Here is a 6,831-nt window from a genome sequence, read left to right as displayed (position 1 = left end):
GCCCCCACATCACATTTAATCAGTACAGACCAACATGGTCAATCAGATAATTCTTTTTAATTTTTTTTATTTGTGAGAGAGAGAGAGCACGCACAAGTGGGGGAGGGGCAGAGGGAGGGAGAGAGAGAGAGAGAGAGAGAGAGAGAGAGAGAGAGAGAGAGAATCTTCATCAGGTTCCACACTCAGCACGGAGCCCAGTGCGGGGTTCGATCCCATGACCCTGGGGATCATGACCTGAGCCGACGCTCATGACCTGGACGCTCAACCGATTGAGCCACCCAGGTGCCCCAGTCAGATAATTCTTAATATGAACAAACGGGGAAAAAGAAAAAAAAAGTACATGAGTAATCATGGGAACGAGATGTGTTTTAGCAAAGAATGTCAGGGGCTGGTTCTGGATGTAACTTGCCCTGCAGTTTTCATTTCCACAGCTGTGTGCCGAGAGTCTGAACGGATGAGCTTCCGGGCCAAACTGCTGTTGTGTTGGGGGCTGGCCAAAACCCATTGCAGGGTTCGTACTACTGATACCCGTGCCAGCCATTTGCTGATTCATCTGCGAGAGGTTCTGCTGGGGCCGTTGAGCTTGCGGCAGGCCAAGCTCACCCGAGGGTGCGCCCCTCTGTCCTACGGTTCCTCCTTGGGGGCCGACCACATTTGAAGGAAGTGACATCACACCGGTTCATGTGTTTCCCATAGACCCGCTGGGCCTGGGCATGCCCACCATCAGGCTGGCGCTCTGTCCCATCACATTTCCTAGAAGACCAGGAGCTGCAGGTGGAGGCACAGGCGTGCCCGTCGATGGAAAGCCTTGAAAGACAGACGGTGCTCGTGAGGCAAAGGGCATATTTGTGGGTCCCATAAGCACACCAGGAGTACTCTTCTGCCGAACGGTTCCTGTACCACACAGAGAGAAGATGGAGTCTTTGGCGTGTTGCTTCTTCCCCACCTCTTCTGATTTTGTAGCTTGCTGAGTGAACAGATCGAGCACCCCAGATATTAACGTAGACAGAGTGGCAGCTGCAGGTATAGAGGACGTCCCCGGAGCTGGGGGCGTAGATGGTTGGAGGTAAGGGATTCGAAGTCATTGGTCCAAAGGTGTCCAGATCATCACTCAGGGCTGGCAGCGCGGTTGTGTTCCCATTGGTCACTGGTGCCTCAGCAGCGCCATCAGGTCCTAAAAGGTTGGCAGTGGGCTCTGTGACTTTTTTAGCACTGGTACTTTTATTTTCAAAAATTTTTTAATGTTAATCTATTTTTGAGAGACAGAGAGAGAGACGGAGTATGAGCTGGTGAGGGGCAGGGAGAGAAGGGGACAGAGAATCTGAAGCAGGCTCCAGGCTCTGAGCTGTCAGCACAGAGCCCGACACGGGGCCCGAACCCACAAACTGTGAGATCGTGACCTGAGCTGAAGTTGGATGTTCAACCGACTGAGACACCCAGGCGCCCCTCTACCCGTGGTCTTTGAAAGTTTTCTGGAAGATTGGCTTTATAGAATAGTCTTGCTTTAGTATTTCCCATATCTCGCATGCCCTGTATCTGTCCTGGTGTCCACTGTGTCTAGGTTGACTGACTTGACCTTGGATAAATGAACCCCGAGATTTCTATGGATTCCAGCACATCTGATGCAAATAAACACACCAATATTCCGGGAAGCCCATGGAGGACCTTTGAGCTTGCAGTTCACGCACTGTGTGCTGTCTTCCTCCCTCAGCACCTTGGACAGGAAGAGCTGGCGCTGTCGTTCAGCCTCTGACCCTCCTCACGGCAGGAGCACGTGGCCATCTCAGCAGCGGGGCGGGGACCCCTGGGAAGTTTCCGCGACAGCGGTGGTCACGGGCAGGAGCTGGGCGGGGTGAACGTACCTGGAGCCGTCAGGACCGCAGGTGGACTCTTTTTCATACATTTTTAGAGGTAGAGTTGCAGGACCAGAGAGAGAGAGAGAGAGAGAGAGAGAGAGAGAGAGAGAGAGAGACATCTGTGTATTTTGGTACCTGCTGCCAGATTTGTCTCCGGTAATGCTGTAATTCTCATCCCTGGCGACGAAGCCTGTTCCCCTCTATCTGAGAGGCTGCGTGCGGTGAGGAGGGTGTCCTGTATGCCTCCCAGATAAATGTGGGGAGAAGCAGGGACAACTTAGAGGCTTAGAGAGGGTGAGGAGGGGTCTGCAAAGGGTGGCAGCGTGGAAGACTGGTTACACACTCGGGGGGGGGGGGTCGACCCTACCAATAAATATGCTGAAAATAACAAAAGGCACGTTTCTCACTCTCAGGGAGGGATGAACGAAAGGGGATGAATGCCGTGTTGGTTAGATTGGAATTGGAGGAATGACCCTGGGATCGAGACCTGAGCTGAAATCAAGAATTGTATGCTCAACCCACTGAGCCACCCAGGTGCTCCAAAAAGAACTGCATTTTATTTATCTATTTGTTTACTTAATTTTATTTATTTAAATGTTTATTTTTGAGAGAGAGAGAGAAAGAGAATGAGAGGGGGAGGGGCAGAGAGAGGGGGAGACACAGAATCCGAAGCAGGCTCCAGGCTCTGAGCTGTCAGCACAGAGCCCGACGGGGGGGGGGGGGGGGGGGGGGGGGGGGCTCCACTCAGGAGCCCTGAGATCATGACCCGAGCTGAAGTCGGACGCTTAACTGACTGAGCCACCCAGGCGCCCCCAAGGAACTGCACTTTAAAATGGAAAAAAAAAAAAAAGGGGGCGCCTGGGTGGCTCAGTCGGTTAAGCGGCCAACTTCGGCTCAGGTCATGATCTCGCGGTCCGTGAGTTCGAGCCCCGCGTCGGGCTCTGGGCTGACAGCTCAGAGCCTGGAGCCTGTTTCGGATTCTGTGTCTCCCTCTCCCTGACCCTCCCCCGTTCATGCTTTGTCTCTCTCTGTCTCAAAAATAAATAAACGTTAAAAAAAAAAATGAAAAAAAAATAGGAGGAACAAATTTGACTGTTGAAACAAATTTCTAACTCCCCTCCTCCTCCCACCCTAACCAACCTCCAGAGGTAACCAGTGTTCACTTCAGAATCAGACGCAGGAAGAGACACGGAACACAGGCGCCCCTCCCGCCAGGCCCCGCTTCACTGCCCAGCCCGTGAGCTGCACGCTGGCCACGGCAGGGTGGGGGGCTGTGGGAGAACCTCAACCTGTTCTCCCGTCCTCAACTCCATGGAGGGGACTATGTGTCCCCCCTCTGCAGACTAGGAAGCTGAGGTCAGAGGAGGGAAGGGACTCGTCCAAGGTCACACATCCAAGTCCCTGCTCTTGCTGCAGCCGCCCTCTTTCACCGCAGAATGACCTCTGCTCGGGGAAAGAGCCAGCCTGGAGCCAGGTGGGGGCTGGGGTCCTCCTGGGTCCCTTTCCTGAGGGAGAGGGGTTCAGCCTGACTGAACTGGTTCTGCCCTAATAAAGGCCTGCTTGTTGCAGCCTGCTCTTTCCATCTTTGTTTACAGTGCTTGCACACAAACACACTTGAGAAGTTCGTGGGAACATGAGTGGCCGGAAGGCAGGATGCTAGCCTGAGGGTGGACAGGGCCTGCCAGGCCACCTACACGGGGATGGGGCCTGCCTCCTTCCTGTAACTCCTCTGGCCCTCTGTCTCTCTCTGCCTACTTCTCCTCCCAGGGGGTGGAGAAGCCTCTACATTATTGTCTCTTGCTGCCTCAGAAGAGAAATATTAAAAATCCCTTCATTTTTGCTCAGAAGAGGTACCAAGCTTCTGAGACATGCACCTACCTTCTTTTATTTGAAAAATGGTTCTCAGGTGCCAGCTAAGTGCTTTCTGGGCACTCTACATCCTTATTTCACTGAATCCTCTCATGACTTCATGAGTAGGTCTGTTGTCATCTCCGCTTTACGGATGAGGAAACTGAGGCATAGAAAGTCTAAGCAACATGCACCCCTCCCCAAGAGCTTCAGAACAGAGGTTATAAAACTGCGTCCTTGGAAACTCACCTCACAGCCTCTGAGCTGCAACCACACGTCCTAACCCCTTGGAAGGCACCAAGCCCTAACTAGGAAACTCTTGAATTTTTTCCAAAAGTTCCAGAGCCAAATGGGTACCGACGCTGCTCTCCAGGGAAAGGCACTCAGTAGCTGCCCATGGGCTGGGAACATGGAGGGAACAGACCAGCCCATGGAAAGTGACACCTCTAAGCAGTTCAGGGCCACTAAGAACCAGGCAGGGCGGTTCTTGAAGACAACTCATAACCCAGCGAGGGAGAGGCAACGTGGGCTTGAGAAGGGGAACCAGGCTAGGCATGGCCACAAAAATCCAGTCTCTGAGGGGATGAATAATGCATGTGGACATTTATTTTTAAGTCTAGACTCTTGAGGGGCACCTGGGTGGCTCAGTCAGGTAAGCGCCTGACTTTGGCTCAGGTCATGATCTCACGGTTCATGGGTTCGAGCCCTGCGTTGTTGGGCTCTGTGCTGACAGCTCAGAGCCTGGAGCCTGCTTCGGATTCTGTGTGTGTCTCTCTCTCTGCTCCTCTCCTGCTTGCACTGTCTCTCTGTCTCTGTCTCTCTCTCTCAAAAATAAACATTAAAAAAATTTTTGAGTCCAGACTCTTGAAATTTGATTGTCTTTGGAAATGGGGGATGTAGTGTCGGAACCATAGAGTAAAAGGTGGAAAGTTTTTTATTTGGATAAACTTAGTCCCGAATCCCACCTCCAGCACTTGTTAGCTACAGGACCTTGGGCAAGTTATTCAATGTTTCAGACTCACTGCTTCCTTGTGTTTAAGGCCAGTTTGTCATAACCTCCATCTTAAGGCAGCTGGCAAGAGTAACAGACATTTTGCTGCTTGAGAACAGGCTGTTTATAAGTCTGATTTTTTTTTTTTTTGAGTCCAAAAAGATCAGAAAAGGTTTAAACTTTCGGTTCTTGGATGTGGTTTCCCCAAGTATGAGGGTGAGCTGGTCTTTCCGAGTTTTAAAATCTGCAATCTCTTATCTTCCCTGCAGATGCATGTTCTCCTGGGCATCGTTTTCCAAAAAGGTTTTGTCGGCTTAGTGAGCCTTTTAGACAAGTCACCACCCACCCCCAAAGTTGGGTCCCACTGTGCCCACATGAGCTGCTGGCCCCTTTTTCTGATGTTGGTGCATTTGAAGAGGCCTTGAACCTCTGAGTGGCAGGGACCCATGCGCTTTGTCTCAGCTGCGTGGCACTCAGGCTGTCTGCCAGCAATGATCCACGAAGTGGGAATCTGCCCTCCTCCACTCCAGAAGGCTCACCTGTCCCAAGCAGTGAGAACACCGGGGTCAGATCCAACTTCACTTCAGGGCATCCCAAGTCTCACCCGGGGCAGGAAGTCCAGGCAAGTGCCTTAAAAAGTAGGAATGTGGTCCCAGCCCAGGGCAAGCATCCGGAAGATGTAGGGCCACACCCCCAGGCCGTTTGGCTACATGCCTGGGGCGGTGGGCCACACCGAACAGCCTCCCTGGTCCTCCAGCTACCTGATAGTCTCCAGGAAATTCTGCCTTAATTAGAGCCAGTCTGGATATTTGCAAACCAAGATCCTCACATTGTGCACAGGAGCCCGCTATCGTTTGCAACCAGAATTTCAGTAGCGGCATCTCTTGGCCCACTGCCTTCAAGTGCTCAGATTCCTGCCTTCTTTTTACTTCGGGCCTGCTGTGTCCACACTGGGGTCCAGCCCTCCACCGCACAATCCCAGTGTCCCTGTGTTCTGTCCCTTGCCCCATGTCTCATGGTTGCTGGTTGATACGCCCGGCATTTTTCACTTACCTCATGGTAACTCTAGAAAGATTCATTCCGTATGCATGAGCAACTGTCCTTTTTCCACTACCTGCAGGTTTTGTAATTTATTTCCTCCGATTTCATGTTATATCCTTTGGAATCCTGAGCCTCTGTTTGCCAGCACTTCGAATATTTACTGCTTTTGTATCTGTTGACTGTGGAGGCCTTGGGAATGGCAATAACCTGATAAAATATAAAACCAACTAAAAGTCGTCTGCTTTCTATTATCAGATGTGCTAGATGAGAAGCGATTACTCCTCCCAGGTGGAATTAATGATATTCATGGGACACTGAAACTAAACCAGAATTGACGTATTTAGTGGTAAAGGGGCATTATGGCTGCAATTGACTCTCAGATTATGCCGGTATAAAAAAACTCAAAGGGAAGACAAAAACACTAAGGTAGACACAGCAAACCCATGTGACTAACGAGTCCCTAAGCCCTCTGACAGCAGTCACTGGCAGGAGGTCAGGAGCTTTGGTTATGAGCTAACCGTGAGCATTCATAACAGGGAAGATCCCGAGAGGGGCCTCTCTGCGGTTAACTGAGAAGGCCGTGTGGACGAGCAGGTGCCAGGAGCACCAGTGACAACTAGCCCCACCCCGGGGTGGGATGAAGGACACACAGACTCAGGACAAGAGAGACTCAGGCGTTTTCTGGCCCTCTCGATGTGCCACCTGAGTCTGTCCTCCCTTTGGCCACAAGTGGACTGACTCTGTAGCCCAGTCCCTGCCCGAGAGACCGGGATGGTTCAGAGCCAGGCCGCATGGCCCTCAGACGGCAAGAAGCCAGACAATTCGTCCCAAGTGGCCCTCTCCGTGGGCAGGAGAGGCAGAGGCGATGCTAACTGGAGGTCTTGGCCGCTGGTCCCCGAGGTCCAACTGCAGGGCCTGGGCCTCCTGCACTGTGGCCAGGTTCCCCATAAGTTTGTGTTTTCCTTCTTCTCACTGGGGAGTAGCTTTCCTGCCCTAGGATGTTGGGGACCTTGCCCTTCCAAGCCCTGCTGAGCAAGCTTTTCTGTTCTCTAGCTTCCGCCCCAGCCCTGACTCCTGGCAGCTTTCTAGTATCTT

At 52.1% G+C, this 6,831-nt stretch overlaps 1 pseudogene; it reads right to left on the bottom strand.

Moving 5' to 3' along the window:
• Positions 1 to 152: 152 nt before the first annotated feature.
• LOC106980990 (stromal membrane-associated protein 1-like) lies at positions 153 to 5,753 on the bottom strand (annotated as a pseudogene).
• Between the last annotated feature and the right edge of the window lie 1,078 nt (positions 5,754 to 6,831).

The sequence above is a fragment of the Acinonyx jubatus genome, chromosome C1 (genome assembly GCF_027475565.1).
Source record: "Acinonyx jubatus isolate Ajub_Pintada_27869175 chromosome C1, VMU_Ajub_asm_v1.0, whole genome shotgun sequence".
In the NCBI taxonomy this organism is placed as follows: domain Eukaryota; kingdom Metazoa; phylum Chordata; class Mammalia; order Carnivora; family Felidae; genus Acinonyx; species Acinonyx jubatus.
This window is presented reverse-complemented; position numbering and strand designations above follow the sequence as displayed.